Source organism: Furipterus horrens, unplaced genomic scaffold (genome assembly GCF_987537825.1).
Source record: "Furipterus horrens unplaced genomic scaffold, mFurHor1.1.pri manual_scaffold_6, whole genome shotgun sequence".
Lineage (NCBI taxonomy): Eukaryota > Metazoa > Chordata > Mammalia > Chiroptera > Furipteridae > Furipterus > Furipterus horrens.
In genome coordinates this window covers 140,612,358-140,626,723 of record NW_028327176.1, presented here as the reverse complement: position 1 = coordinate 140,626,723, position 14,366 = coordinate 140,612,358, and positions in this window count along the sequence as shown.

The following is a 14,366-nucleotide window of genomic DNA, read 5'->3' as shown; positions in this document are numbered from 1 at the left end:
ACCCTGATTCCCTCTGGCCCTTAGTTCATGTACATGGGTCATGTATATAATTTCTTTGACTATTCCATTTCCTATACTGTTTTTAACACCCCCCTGTTGATTTTGTATCTACTAATATGAACTTTTTAATCCCTGTACCTTTTCCCCCATTGTCTCCTTGCTATTTCTCTTCTCCTTCTGGCATCCCTAAGATTCAATTGTTGGTATGTCTGGAGATGTCCCAGTGGCTTCTTAGCCTATCCTCATTTTTTCTGAATTTTTTTTTAATTCTTACTGTTCTGGTTGAATACCTTTTTCTCCCCTATATTCCAAATTGTTGATTTGATTCTCATTTTCACCCCCTCCATTGTTGGTTCTCTGTAGATTTTTCTTTATTTCCCTTAATGTAAACTTCATTTCTGTCAGGATCTTTTTTAAGCTGTTGAAGTACCCAATGAGTTCCTTGAGCCTACTGATAACTAGTGTTTTGAAATCTACATCAGATAGGTTGTTTATCTCCATTTTGTTTAGTTCTTTTTCTGGAGTTTTGTTTTGCTTTTTCATTGGGCCATATTTCTTTGTCTCCTCAATTTGGCAGCATCTCTGTGTTTGTTCTTGTGTATTAGGTAGAGATGCTTTGACTCCCTGTCTTAGTAGTATGGCCTACTGTAGAAAAGTACACCTGTAAAGTATATGTAGTGGAGACTTAGGTAATAACCAGGGTAGGGCTACCAATGTCACCACTCTATGGCTCTGTGTGCAGGAAGGCTCAAAGAGGGGACAATGCTGCTGTCTGGCCTCTGGAGCTTTGCCCAGAATAAAGCTGTCTCCTGGCACTTGCAGTGATGCCCGTCACTTCAATTTTTCCCCATATGCCACTGGTGCCCTTCCAACTGTTGACTGGTGCTAAACCGCAGAGGGAGTGAAAGTCTTAAATCCATTGTGGACCCTTTGAGAGGAGTTACCTAAGAATACTGCAGTTTCTTCCACTGCCTGAACTCCTACTGGTTTTTACAGCCAGTGGTTATGGAGACATATCTTCCTGGTGCTGGAACTCAGGGTGAGGCAGTTTGATCTGGGGCTGGGATCCCTTACTCCCGAGGTGTTCTTCCCAATTTTATCCACCACATTTGGGTGTGGGATCACCCATGCCCCATTTCCATATCTCTCCATGCCACTCTGTTGCACCTCTCCATGCCACTCCTCATCTCCATGTGTCTCCACATCTCTGCCCCTCCTACCTGTCCGGATGAATGTGGCCTCTTTAAATCCTTATTTGTTGGATTTCCATAGAGCTCAATTTTATGACTATTTCTGGTAATTTTTTTTTGTAGTCTAGTTGTAATTTTCTCTGTAGTTGTTTGAGGAGGTGAGGTATGTTTACTATTTACCTATACCTCCACTTTGATTGCCTATTTATTCCTGTAAATTGAAAATTAATACTATTATTTATTATTTTATTGATGTCATCTTTCTTTTCCTATTTACATAATTGGGCACAAATTTCTGCATCATGATTAGAAAAGAAAATACTAGATATTTTCCTACTCAGATGTATAAAAATGTACATAAAAACAGTTTACTTTCTTTTCCCCAAGTTTTCTTCCCCACTGCAGTAGGATTAGCTCAGAGAAATGAATTAAGTTCCTTTGGCTCCTCTCTTCTTTCTCCAAAGAAGAGACATTTGAAAATTTTACTTCCTTACTTCCTTACTTCCTTCCACTGCTCATCTTCACCTCAAACCCTAACCTCTGGATATTGTTGAGATAGGTATGTATTTTAAATTCAATATTGTTATTAAAATTTCCTTTCCAGAATATCCATTTTTTCAAAAGGCTTATTACTAAATGATAAGCTTTTTATTACTATATATTATAATACATACTACATAGTAATATAAACATAATAAGATATTAATATAATATAAATAATATATAGAATACTGTTATAATTTTAAGTTTTATATTACTTCAATTTTTACAATATTATTTGACTAAAGAGACATTGGTTATTCATGAGTATAACTATAATTTTAAGTGATATCAATTCTTACTTAATATTATTTTAGGTAATTAATGTAATTTTAATCAAAATCTGAAAAAGAAGTTTCATAAACTTGATACCTTGACTATTTGTTTTAATAGATTTATTTTTCTACTTATTAAAAGTCACTATAAGGATAGTTGTGTTAGTCAGCACTCATACTTCTTATCATAATCCAAAATTATTTTACATAATTAAGGTGTTAGATGATAAAATGTAAATTAAAGGAAAATTTCATCAATTTACTTTTCAATTATCTAGATTGGTAAAGACTCCAAATATGTGCAAGTGAAGAAATCATGATAGATATCTCCAAGGATTTGAACTTGATCAAAATTGAGTACATCAAATATATATAAAAATAATTTAAAAGCATACAATACTGGGGAAATTTGTTATAAATATAAAAATATGTTTATAATATTAATATATAATTAGTGGTTACTCATCAATTAGAAAAAACTAATAGTTCAACAGGACTATTATATGAGAAGAAATACAAATGCTTCATTAGCATATGAAAAAATTCAACTACATTTGTAATCAAATAAATGCAAATTATAACAAAATTCTCTTCATTTACTATTTCAGTAAAGTTTTCTCTAGCAATAATGCCTTTTTGTTTTTGGAGGAGAGGGGTAGCCAAGAATTAGGCATAATCTCAAACTAGTAGACATTTAATTTGAAATAATATTGCTGGATATCAGTTTTTTACTCATAGTTACACTTTGGGGGATTTATTTTGTGAAAGTAAATGGTGAAGCAAACCATACATTTATGATTAAGAAAATTAATTGCAACATCACCCAAAGCAACAGAATACTGTTAATAAACTAAATACATTTGAGGAGAAAAAGGATTAAGTCAATTTTTGTACATACATTTATTAAAATATCATGGAGTCTTTTAAATATTTTAGATATTTAATATAATAATACAATGATAAAAAACAAAGTTAAGTTTTAAAAACCAAAATATATAGTTAATAATTAGATAGTTTGTAATTCAAAATAAATTACATATATATGCACAAAAAAAACCAATATATTAAATGTTAGCAATGCATCATACTAAAGAATGTTACATGCCCTGGCCAGATACCTCAGTTTGTTAGAGCAACCATCCCATACACCAAGGTTGAGGGTTCAATCCTCAGTCAGGGTAGGTACAAAAAGCAACCAATGAATGCATAAATGAGTGGAACAACAAATGAAGGTGTCTCTCTCCCTCTTTCCCTTTCTCTTTCTCTGTCTCTTCCTTCCTCTCTCATAAATCAACAAACAATTAAAAGAAAAAACTAAAGTTACTAATCTTTTTATTTTTCTCTTTAGACATTTTTCTATATTAGAAAATTTCTACAATAAGCAACTATTATTTTGATTTCAGAAAACCGTTTAATATCAGAAAAATTGTCAATACAAAATGATTAGCAACAAATCACGGAAATAGATTAGAATCTAGAACATAGTAGCTGTTCAATAAATATTTGCTAAATTAATAATTAACACCCATTTAAACTTTTACATTTTATTATCTTTTCTGTTTCTCTACTTTTTGCTCTATTATATTGTGTTTCTATATTCTGGTTTTTTGGACTTATTTTTTCCCACAGTCTGTAAATGCTTTTTATACCATTGCTCACTGTTTAGTACTCATTTTTAGAAATGATTTATCCAGTGACAGTGATATACTGAGGGATTTCACATATTATGGTCATATTATCAAAGATTAAAATTGCAGACTACTTTTATTTACATGTTATTTAGTCTTTATAAAAAAAATCATACTTCCGGCCAAGATGGAGGCTTAGATGGACACATTCGGTCTCCCTCTACAACTAGAGAGGAATACAACTACTTCAAAACAAAAGATAACTAGAAATTCCAGAAAATAAAACTACACAGAAGCCCAACGTACAAAGTTATAAACCAGCAGAGCCCTTTGGGAAGGTAAGAGCAAAAGGGGGCGGTGCTGTTTGCGGTAGCACCAGGGACAGTGGCAGGGAGAGCAGTCTCAGCTGCAGTCTAACCCGGGCAGCTTGTGACCCCAATGCTCAGAAAAGCAACCACCACATCCCCCCGAACAGTGAGGCTCAGAGGGCGGGAGGATGGATCCCATTCTCCTAGCAGAATAACTGCTGGAATCCATCTTGGACCCCCTCCCCCACACAAAGCGCCACAGTGCTGCGAAATAGATTGTGGGTAGCCACTGGCTGCTGGGCAGTGACGACAAAGGGCCACAGTGCGGCGAGAAAGGTTGCTGGACCACCGCTGGTCGCTGGGTCGTGACGAGTACACAGGCACTGCCCCCTATAGCCGGCCCAAGAAAACAAAACGCATCTGTCAAAATGAGGCAGACAACTATAGAAATCCTGGTGGCACAGCTCACCAGGCAACAGATGAAGAACCTGACAGATGAACAAATAAGAAACCTGTCAGAGGCTCAGTTCTGGGCCATTGTTATCAGGTGGCTTACAGAATTAACAAAAGATCTGGAAAAAGATGAGAAAGAATTGAAAAACACTCATACTGAAAGGAACAAAACCACATACGAGACAGATGGTGAGGAAATAAAATCCAGAGTTCAAATCAACAAACCAGAACATAGAGAAGGAACAAACAGTCAACCAGTGCAGAGGGAGGAAACGGGAAGCAAGGATGAGAGGATCAGAAACCTCTGGGACAGCTATAAGAGATCGAATATACGGATCATAGGATTGCCAGAGGGCGAAGAAGAAGAACTATAAATTGAAAAATAAGTGAAAATATAATAAAGCAGAACTTCCCAAACTTGGGGAAGGAAATAGACTTACAGGTCCAGGAAGCACAGAGAGTTCCAAAACAACTGGACCCAGGGAGAACCACTCTAAGACACATTATAATCAAAATGTCAAGAGTTAAAGATAAAGAGAGAATCTTAAAAGCAGCAAGAGAGAAGAAAAGAATCATGTACAAAGGGGTCCCAATTAGACTATCAGCTGACTTCTCAAGGAAGACCCTGCAGGCAAGAAGGGACTGGCAAGAAATATTCAAAGCAATGAAAATCCAAAACCTACAACCACAAATACTTTATCCAGCGAAGCTGTCATTCAGAATAGAAAGGCAGAGAAAGTGTTTCCAGGACAAAATAAAACTGAAAGAGTTCATTAGATCCAAACCACTGTTATATGAGATGTTAAAGGGACTGGTTTAGAAAAAGGAGGATCAAAACTATGAACACTAAAATGAAAACTACATCACAAGAAACAACAACAGAAGCTAGGGAATTGAAGCAAAGGCAAACTAAATAGGCAACGAGAGTGGAAAAAGAACTATAGATATGGGAAACATATTGGGGGGGAGGTCAGTAGGGAAGGGGAAGCGGGAGAGGGAGGGAGATGGTATAGGAATTAAGAAACATCGTAGGAGGGAATGGAATAGACAGAGAGAGGCTGAGAAGAACTATATGTACAACCAATGGACATGGACTAAAAGGGGGGGACAAGGGGAGGGAGGTGGGCCATCAGGTGTAGGGGAGCAGAGGGAAGGGAAATTGGAACAAATGTAACACTGTAATCAATAAAACACATTAAAAAAAAAAAAGAAAAATATCATTAGCAGAGATGTCAAAGAGAAAACAAGGGCCAAGGGCTGAGTATACTAAGAGAATATTTAGGTATTGAGGAAGTTCATACTCTCTAAGAAAGATGAGATAGGCAGTTGAGATAAGACATCCTGGGCTTCTAAGTTCTTGATCTTTTTATACAATAACATGATGAAATAAATAGCATTAAAGAGTGATACTATAGGCTGAATGTCTATGTCCCCAAAATTCATATGTTGAAACCTAATCCCCAATATGATTGTATTTGAAAGCTAGATATTTGGGAGGTGACATTAATAAGATTAATTTAAAGCCCTTATAAAAGAGATCCCAGATATCTCTCTTGCCCCTTTTGCCATGTGAGGACACAGTGAGAAGACGACTCTCTGTGAACCAGAAAATGCATTCTCACCAGGCACTAAATCTACCTGCACATTGAACTTGGACTACCCAGCCACCAGAACTACAAAAAATGAATGTTTCTTGTTTATAAGCTGCCCAGTCTGTTATATTCTGTTATAGCCTCTTGAACAGACTACAACAGGTGAGGGTTTTTTTAAAAAAATTTTTAAATATGATCAGTTAGAACTATTTTGCTTTGAGCTTTCCTTTAATGAAAAATTAAGGTACAAGATTCAAAAAGGATTATATAAAGGCATATATTTTTAGTTTTTCCTGTTGTTTTTTTTTTTTTTTAATTTAAGTATGGTAGCTTATCAGACTTCATGTCTTTAAGTACAACAGATTAAACATATTCATGAAAGCAAGTCACTTCCCTTGTCAAAATACAAAGCAATGTGGGAAAAATAATTTTAAGTTATTTTTAGAAATTTTCTTATGAGTCTTCAATAAGATAATAGATAGCATATAAACACTGGAGTTTACTGCAGATAAAAAATATTTATCAAGTAGTTTCTGCCCCACTTACCAAACACATTATTGATTTCTGTGCAGATGTGGTTCTTGGCATTGTCCAAGCTGCAAATTTTTAAATATGTAGGAAAGTTGAGCCTGAAAGGGAAAAAAAATGTTAAAAATAAATGCTGAATTTGAAAGTAAGTCTGTTTTATAGAAAACAACTGGTATTATTCATTTTATCAAAAAAAGAGCAAGCTTACAAATTGATTCATAAAACATTTCCCTATAAATATAAAAAAAGCAGCAGAATCATTGCCTTCAATTTTTTTCCTTGGCTGTTCAACCGTGAATCTGACAAATATGAATTCAATGTGTCTATTTTATTTACAAAAAACAGATTCTTTTAATTGGTAGAATATACCAAAGACATTCATAATGTTATTATCTTACTACAGCACATCATGATATTTCTTTTAACTACCATTTGCTTTTTATTACTCTCTTTAACACTCTTTCTTTTCTTTTCTTTTAATTTTTGATTTATTTATTGTTTTTCTGTTACAGTTGTCCCACTTTTTCCTCCATTTTTTCCCAACACTCTTTCATTTGTAATGGTACTACTACTCTAGCAATATAATATGATGCAGTGGTTTTAAGCTCAATACTTCATAAATTAATTCCCAGCTGCTGTCATAAATACTCTAGAGTATTAGTAATATCCACACTACACAAGCTATAAAATATTATTAGGAGTATCTAGTGAAATATTTACTCTTTATAATATTTTACAAAATAATTTAATGTCACTGAATTCTTCCTGATGGCATTGTTACAGAGGATTGCTATTTTATAAAGAATTTAAAAATACAATAAAAAGCAGAAATATTTTAATTTCACGTGGTAGGCATTAAATAGAAAAATGGCTTGTACCTGCTTTTCAAGGAATATTTTTAAATGTGCCCAAAATATCCCTTAAAATGTACATACTTTTGAAATAATAATGTCAAAATATTTTATAAAACCTTTGTTCAGAGGCAAATGTGATTTTTTGTGTATGTGTGAGCACACGTATGTATTAGAAAGCGAGAGCAAGCCAGAGAGAGGAACAGATGGAAACATAGAAATCGGAAAAAAAAGTAAAAAGAAAAATATAGAAGTCAAAAGGAGAAATAAGACATTGTGCCTATGTAATGTTTATAGTCAAATGAAAGTCAAAACATATTAAACCAAAAAAAGATGTTTCAATTGTCTCTAGTTCATCTGTGCACTTTATTCTATTTATACCTCTTGAGAGAGGTCAGAGTATATCATCAAATCACCCAAACACTGGACTAATATAACTTATCAGGTCTTGAAATTTCAAAATTCCACAGGTATTTCTAGATTTGAGTCCTCTTAGGGCCCTACAGCAACAGGCATTCCCCATGTTGGTATTATAGAAGGTTCAAAGTGAATCAAAAAGGAGGTGAATGTAAAAATGAAGGCAAAAAACTGTCCCAGGGACAGCTTGCCACTGTTATTGGGCCTATTTTCCTTCCCGAGCGTCAGTGACCTCAGTGCTTGATACTGTCAACTAAAATGGTCTGAGCAACACTAGTTTTCCCAAAACCCTCCATGATTACTCCTGCAGGCAGCCCTGACACGCCCTCATGAAATGAATGGCAATGGAGTCGAGGAAATGGGCAGCTGCCAAGGGAATTTTTCCATACCTCTTGATTAACCACATATATGTTCTTTCACCTCATTGATAATGGAGAGAAACACATTTTTTAAATTGAAGAACAGTATTGATTAGTTTAAAAAGCTTTAAATTGGATTTCAAGATAACATAGTTTCATTCACTGTTAAATGTCAGCAATGTGACCTTGTAAAATATTTGAGCTTTTTTTGCAAAAGCATTCAGATTTTTGTACCTCAGTTTTAAAACATCCCAAAAGGAAACAGTGAGCCATTTTTTTCCTCACAGGTTTTATAAATCAGCTTAAAAATTCTAAGTATTCAATAAAACAGAATTATATTGAATTTGATTCAAAGTAAAAAAATAAATGTTCTTTCCTAAGTGGAAATAATATATGAAGTATTGAAATGTTGCCACTTAATCATTTGAGTTGCTCAAATAATTTTATTTACTTTTTTCAGACCGATCTTTGCAAAAGCTATACAGATTATCTATGTGGCAAATGGTTTTGATTTTTGTGATGGCTAAACTATCAAGAAAACATACTAGTTTGCTTATTTTGCTTTGTTTTAAAGTTTTTTATTGTTTTTTCTTTCCCATTAACATTTAGTCCCATATATTCCCTAGTCCCAACCCCTGTAATCACCACACTGCTGTCCACGTCTATGAGTCCTTTTTCCTTTTTGCTCAATCCTTCCATCCCCTCACCTCCTTCCCTCCACTAGCTGTCATTCTGTTCTCCAGTATTAGTCTTTTTCTGTTTTACTTGTTGACTCAGTTTGCTCATTAGAATCCACATATAATGAAATTATATGGTATTTATCTTTCTCTGACTGGCTTATTTCACTTAGCATAATGTTCTCCAGGTCCATCCATACTGTTGAAAACAGTAAAGTTTTCTCCTTTTTTATGGCTGAGTAGTATTCCGTTGTGTAAATGTCACATGGTTATTTTATCCAATCATCTACTGATGGACACTTGGGCTGCTTCCATATCTTGGTGATTGTAAATAATGCTGCAATGAATACACAGGTGCTTATGTTCTTTTAAATTACTGTTTTGGGTTCCTTCAGATATATTCCCAGAAGTGAAATCACTGGGTTACAAGGCAGGTCCCTTTTTAATTTTTTGAGGTGTCTCCATACTACTTTCCACAGTAGCTGCACCAAATTGCATTTTCACCAACAGTTCAAAAGGATTCTCCTTTCTCCACATCCTCATCAGCACTTTCTGATTATTGATTTATTGATGATACCATTTTGACAGTTGTGTGATGATAACTCATTGTGATTTTAATTTGCATTTCTTGATGCTTACTGACATTGAGCATCTTTTCATATGTCTATTGGCCATCTGTATGTCCTCTTTGGAGGAGTGTCTATTCAGGTCCTTTGCCTATTTTTTAATTACGTGGTTTGGTATTTTTTTGGTGTTGAGTTTTATAAGTACTTTATAAATTTTGGATAGTAATCCCTCCCTTATCAGAAATATCAGCTAATATGTTCTCCCATTCAGTGGGTTGTCTTTTGATTTTGTTGGTGATTTCCTTTGTTGTGAAAAAACTTTTTGGTTTGATATAGTCTCATTTGTTTACTTTTTATTTTGTTTCCCTTGCCTGGGGAGATATATCCAATAAAACATTGCTACAAGAAATGTCTGAGACTTTTCTGCCTAGGCTTTCTTCTAGGATTTTTATGATTTTGGGTCTAACATTTATGTTTTTGACACATTTTGAATTTATTCTTGCATGCTGTATTAGAAGGTGGTCTAGTTTTATTTTTCTGCATATACATGTCCAATTTTCCCAACACCATTTATTGGATAACCTATATTTAACCCATTGTACGTGCTTGCTTCTTTTATTGAATATTAATTGACTATAAAGACATTGGTTTACTTCTGGGGTCTCTATTCTGTTCCACTGATCTATGTGTTTGTTTTATGCAGGTACCATATTGTTTTGATTACTGTGGTCTTGTAGTATAGCTTAATATTAGATGGTGTGATTCTGCCATATTTGTTCATCTTTCTCAGGATCACAGTAGCTATGTGGGGCATTTTATGGTTCCAGATAAACTTTTGAAATATTTGTTCTAATTCTGTGAAATATGTCATTGAAATCTTTATATGAAATGCATTAAATGTACAGATTGTGTTGGATAGTATGGACATTTTAATGATGTTAATTTTTCCTATCAGTTCTAATAGTTCCTTGGTGGAATTTTTGATGTCCTCTATGTACAATATCATGTCATGTGCAAATTAAGACTGTTTTACTTCATCCTTTCCAATTTGGATGCCTTTTATTTTTTCTTGTTCTCTCATTGCTGTGGCTAGGACTTCCAGCACTATGTTAAATAAGAGAGTTGAAAGAAGACATCCCTGTCTTGTTCCCAATCTTTAGGGCAATGCTTGTAGTTTATGCCCATTGAGCAGGATGCTGGCAGTGGGTTAGTCATATGTGGCCTTTATTATGTTTAGGCATGTCCCCTCTATCCCCACCTTACTGAGAGTTTTGATCTTAAGTGAGGGCTGAATTCTATCAAATGCTTTTCTGCATCTATTGATATGATCATGTGGTTTTTATCCTTCCTTTTGTTTATGTAGTGAATAACATTTATTAATTTGCAAATGATGAAACAACTTTACATTCCCAGAATAAATCCCACTTGATCATGGTGTATGATCATTTTGATGCATTATTGTACTCAGTTTGCTAATATTTTGTTAAGCATTTTAGTGTCTATTTTAACTAGGGATATTGGCCTATAATTTTCTTTTTATAGTGTCTTTAATATGGCTTTGGCATTAGGATAGTGCTTGCCTCATAAAATGAGTTTAGGAGCCTTTCTTCCTCTTCAATTTTTAAAAATATTTTGAGAAGGAGAGGTTTAGTTCTTCTCAAAATGTTTAGTAAAATTCACCTGTGAATCCACCTGGTCCAGGGCTTTGTTTGGTGGGAGTTTTTTTGGTTTTTGCTTCAGTTTCACTAGGTGTTTTCTGTCTATTCAGATCCTCTGATTCTTCCTGATTTAGTTTTGGAATATTGTATGTTTCTAGGAATTTATACATTTCATCCAGGTTGTGAAGTTTGCTGGCATATAATTGTTCATAATATATTTTTATAATCCCTTGTATCTCTTTCATTACTGATTTTATTTATTTGGGTCTTCTCTCTTTTTTTCTTCATGAGTCTAGTTAAAAGTTTGTCAATATTGTTTATCTTTTCAAGGAATGAGTTCTTAGATTTATTTCACAGGAGAACAATTTTCAACATAATTCCTATTGAGTTTGCCTTTTCAGATGTTTTAGACTTAAATAGGCATGCTGATTTCAAAACTGCAGTTAGTTTTCTTCTATCATATCAAGTTTTTTTCTGTACAGCTTATCTTAATGTGACCACTCTAAGCTGGACCGAGCCTGGATCGAGGGAAGCACTAGTGCTCTCCTATTGGCTGAGAGCAAACCTCCCTCAAGTGGGGAGAGGTGGGAACAACCTTGAAGACCAGAAACAGGTTCATACTTGTCTAGGCTAATCAGTTACACATGAGACAGTGTGGCAAGAGGTTGTGTGCCACTCTATATAATGAATCATGTTCTAAGGTGTAGTCCAAGTTCTTGTCTGTATACGAGGAGTTAGCAGAATTTATTTTTTATTTACATACATACTTATTTCCTTTTCTTCAGATCATGTCTGCCTCTACTATTTCTCGTCATAAGTGCCTAAACAACCCTGATTTGTTTTGTTCTACCTGTCAGTTTCACCATTCCCAGTCAAAGGACAAACAGTGCATTTGTCAGGCAAGCCTATTTTGTATATTTTAAAGTAAAACTTGATGATCAAGATAAGTCTTGTGCCCCTCACAAGGTGTGCAAGCAGTGTGTTGAGAGTTTATGGACGTGGACGAAGGGAACATGTGATAAATTGCCATTCATTATACCTATGGTTTGGCGAGAACCCAGACATCATTCAAGTGACTGTTAATTTTGTATAGTGAAAACATTAGGATATAACAAGAAAAATAAATGTAAAATAGAGTATCCCAGTCTACCAACAGCTATATGCCCAGTGCCTCATTCAGCTGAAATCCCAGTGCCAGTTTTCAGTGAACTACCCTCTTTTGAAAAACAGGAGTATGATGAAGATTTTGAAATTGAAGATGGCTCAGTTCATAAGGGATTTATTTTATCAGCATGAGTTGAATGATTTTGCATGAGATTTGGGACTATCCAAAAAAGTTTCAGAACTAGCATCAAGACTGCATGAGAAAAACTTCCTTGAAAAAGGAGCAAAGGCATCCTACTTTCGATCAAGAGAAAGTGTATTTCTGCAGTACTTTCGAAGTGATGGTGGCTTTGTGTATTGCCATAACATACGTGGTTTAATGGAGGAATTGGGAATTGTAATCCATAATGCAACTGAATGGTGACTGTTCATTGATATCTCAAAGTGGAGCTTGAAGTGTGTCCTCTTCCACAATGGCAGTTTATTTGGTGCAGTCCCAATTGACCATTCGGTTTGTTTTCGTGAAGAATATGAAGACATAAAGAGAGTCATTGATCTGTTGCAATATCACAAGCACAATTGGATCATCTGTGTTGACCTTAAAATGGTCTGCTTCCTTCTTGGTCAGCAATGTGGATACACCAAGTATCCCTGTTTTCTGTGTATGTGGGACAGCAGAGCTCATGAGAAGCATTGGGAGTTGAATTGGCCTCCAAGATCTGACCTCAAACCTAGTGATCCAAACATTCTACATGAGCCACTTGTTGACAGAAAGAACATTCTATTCCCACCTCTGCACATAAAACTGGGTCTCATGAAGCAATTTGTGAAAGCTTTGCCAATTGAAGGAGACTGTTGCAAATATCTCTTTTTGGTATTTCCTAGCCTGTCATTTGAAAAGATAAAATACCTTAATATGTATGTTTGGTAGCAAAACTTTACTAATTGTACACTATTTGACTTACAGTAACAATAAATAGCCTTTTATAAATAAAATAACTAAATAAACAGTATATTCAGGTAATTTTTTCTTTATTTTCCTTTGTATGTACATTTTGTATAATTTTGGGGACAAAGGGAGAGTATACTGTACCTTAAAAAGTTAAAGTTGACATGATAGAGAAAAACTAGGGTAATTTTTGGATTCAGATGCTAAAAGTTAGTCAAAAACAAGTGTCAGATCTAACTCAATGAAAATTGTGTTCCCCAATTTTTTAAATATATATTTTTTGTTTATTTCTGCTCTGATGTTATTATTTCCTTCCTTCTACTCCCTTTGAGCTTTGCTTGTTGTCACTTTTTCAAGTTCCGTTAAGTGTAAAGTTAGATTATTTATTTGAGGGTTTTTTTTTTTGTTGTTGTTGTTGTTTGTGTGTTTGTTTTTGAGATAGTCCTGTAATGATATGAATTTTCCTCTTAGGATTGCTTTCTCACTGTCCCACAGATTTTGGATAGTTATGTCCTCATTTTTATTTGTTTCAAGGTATTTTTGATTTCTCCCTTGGTCTTGTTGTTGACCCATTAATTGTTTAATAACATGCTATTTTGCTTCCATGTCTTTGCGTGCCTTTCAGTGTTCTTCTTGTGATGGATTTCTAGTTTCATAACATTGTGGTCAGAAAAGATGCTTGATATGATTTCAATTTTCTTAAATTTATTGAGACTTTTTTTGTGTCCTAACATGTGGTTTATCCTAGAAAACATTCCATGTGCACTTAAAAAGTATGTATATTCTGCTGCTTTGGGCTGAAATTCTCTGAAGACATCAATTAAATCCATTTGATCTAGTGTGTCTTTTAAAGGTCGCTGTCCCCTTGTTGATCTTCTGTCTGGAAGATCTCTTCATTGAATTCAATGGGGTGTTAAAATCCCCAGTATAACTATACTTCTGTCCATCTCTCCCTTTATGTTCATCAAGATTTGCTTTACATATTTAGGTGTTCCTATATGGGTGCATGCTTATTAGGGTTATACTCTCTTGTTGGATTGTTCCCTTTATCATTATGTAGTGGCATTCTCTGTCTCTTTTTATAAACTTGGTTTTAATGTCTGTTTTGTCAGATATAAGTACTGCAAACCCAGCTTTTTTTCCCTCTCTATTTGTATGAAATATCTTTTTCTATCTCTTCACTTTGTCTGTTTGTTTCTTTCGATCTGAGATGAGTCTCTTGCAGACAGCATATATATGGGTCAGGTTTTCTTATCCATTCAGCTACCCTG